The sequence below is a fragment of the Equus caballus genome, chromosome 1 (genome assembly GCF_041296265.1).
Source record: "Equus caballus isolate H_3958 breed thoroughbred chromosome 1, TB-T2T, whole genome shotgun sequence".
Taxonomy (NCBI): domain Eukaryota; kingdom Metazoa; phylum Chordata; class Mammalia; order Perissodactyla; family Equidae; genus Equus; species Equus caballus.
Genome location: NC_091684.1, coordinates 545,134 through 547,500, shown reverse-complemented (window position 1 = coordinate 547,500; position 2,367 = coordinate 545,134). Strand labels below are relative to the sequence as shown.

General features: G+C 80.7%; 1 non-coding gene across 1 annotated transcript; it reads right to left on the bottom strand.

The window, feature by feature from the left end:
* Positions 1-1,093: 1,093 nt before the first annotated feature.
* LOC138919287 (5.8S ribosomal RNA) lies at positions 1,094-1,246 on the bottom strand. The gene has a single exon (XR_011429337.1). It is a non-coding gene; the product is annotated as a 5.8S ribosomal RNA (ribosomal RNA).
* Between the last annotated feature and the right edge of the window lie 1,121 nt (positions 1,247-2,367).

Sequence of the window (2,367 nt, the reverse complement as noted above, 5' to 3'; positions counted from 1 at the left end):
GAGGCGGGGGAGCGACGGAGAGACGAACGCCGCGGAGGAGGACCCCGGGCGCGCGAGGCCACGGCCGACGTCCGCCCGGCCTTCCGCCCCGCCCCCCGCCACGACCGACCCCCGAAGGAGGGGGCGGGCGGGCGGGCGGGGGGGCGGAGGGACGCGGGGCGGGCGGACGGGGGCACGAGCCGCGGCGGCACGGGCGAGGGGCCCCGCCGGGGAGGAGGGGGGCGGAGCGGGACGCCGCCACGCGCACGGCGGACGCGTCGCGGCGACGCGGGGGAGGAGAGCGCGGAGGGGCGGCGGCGGGCGCGGCGGGGCCGGCGGTCGCCCCCGACCGCCGACCTCCCGCGCGCGTCCCACCGCCTCCCGACACCCGCCCCTCCGCCGCGAGCCGCCACGGCCCGTCGGGCGGCGGACGCGGCGCCCGCCCGCCCGGGGCTCGGGGCACGCAGCGCGGCGCGGCCGCGACCCGGGGAGGGCGCGCGGCGGCGGACGACGCCGCGGCGTCCCGCGGGTCACCGCCGCGGCACGCGTCCCCGGGGCGCGGCCCCGCGCACGCGACTCGGCCTCGGCGCGAGGACTCCGACGGGGCGAGGCCGGCAGGGGTCACGGTCCGGACCCGGGCGCGCCGGGATCGGCGAGGGGCCGGCCGGGATCACGGGACGGACCGCCGACGGGGGCGAGCGGCGACCGGAGGCGGCCCGGACGCGGGCCCCCCACGTGCCGGCCCCGACCGCGCGCCGCGGGACCCGTCTCGTCCCCGCCCCGGCCACCCCGAGGCCGCGTGCGGCGCGTTAGGGAGCCCCCGAGGGACCCCGTGGCGGCCACGGGCACCTCGGCGCGAGCTCTCGCGTCTGCCTCTCCCTCGACTCGCGGGCGGCGGCCCACCTCGGCACCGCGGCGCCGCCGCCACCGACCCCCACGCGCCTCCGACGACCGGGCGCCGGGGCGCGTGGGAGGAGGGGCGGGCGCGCGGGGCGGAGGAGGGGCACCGCGTCTGCACTTAGGGGGACGGAGGGCCCGGGGCGGGCCCTGCGAGAGACCCCCAGCCCGCACCCCGGGGCAGGCGACACCCACCCCGGGGCGATTGATCGTCAAGCGACGCTCAGACAGCGCAGCCCCGGGAGGAACCCGGGGCCGCAAGTGCGTTCGAAGTGTCGATGATCAATGTGCTCCTGCATTTTATATTACTCGCAGCAGCTAGCTGCGTTCTTCATCGACGCACGAGCCGAGTGATCCACCGCTAAAACGTACGAGTTTGAATCGTGGGGTCCCCCCGCAGGGCGGGGGGAGAGCCCGCCCCTGGCACGGCACATCCCCGGAGGGTGCCTCCGGCCGGCCAGGAGACACAACGAGACCAGACTCCGTGAGGTCGGAAGGTTGACGACGGGGCGTCCGGCACGGGCCCCGCGGGGCCGTGCTCGGACACCCCACAGGCGCCCGGGGGCTCCCGCCTCGCCCGAGGACGCGGGGCGCGCACGCGCACGCGATGACACGACGGCCGCCGGGGACGCCCCCCTCCCGACGGCCGCCGCGACGGCGGCGCGGCGCCCCCCGGCCCGGCGAGGCGGAGTCTGGGGGAGAAGGGCCAGGCCGACTCCCCGCGGGCCCGACCGCCCCGACCCAAGGCGGACGGGCGAGGCCCCCCAGGGGTCTTTAAACCTCCGCGCCGGGACGCGCTAGGTACCTGGATGGGGGAAGCCAAGAAACGGACGAGGCGGAGCGGAGTGCCGCGCGGCCACCGCCTCGACGCCGCCCGCGCCGCCCGCGGCCACCCGGGGACGGACGCAGGCCTCGCGGCGCTGCCCGCCCGTGACCGTACCCGCCGCCCAACCTTGCCGATCGATCACCTACTGCCGCCACGGCCCCCTCGACGCGGGCGGGCCCCCGCGTCCGACGCACGCCACCAGACCCGACCCGCGTTCCCCCCGGGGACCCTCCCCGCACCCGCGTCCCAGGCCCCTCTCGCCACGGAGGGCGAGGGGCTGCGGCGGGAAGCGGGGAGCGAGCGGGCAGGGCGAGGGGGTGGGGCGGACGTGGCCGGCCGGACGCGGGCGCCGGGGCGCCGAGGGCGGGCAGAGACGCGGAGGCACCGTCGGACGGACGACGACGCCGACGGCCGGGGAACGGCCCAGGGCGGGCGACGGGAGGCGGCGGGCGGCGGCGGGCACCCCGCGTGGAGCCGAGGCTCCGAGGCCCCCGGGGGACCTGACCCCGGGGACTCCGCCGGGGGCTCGCGCCACCACGCCGCCCTTCCCGAAGACGTCAAGGGCGCCGCCGCCCGCGAGAGCGGGGGACGGACGGCGCCGGAGACGGAGGCGCGGCGCGACAAACTCCGGCGCCTCCCGGGAGACGCAGGCGCGGGGACGGACG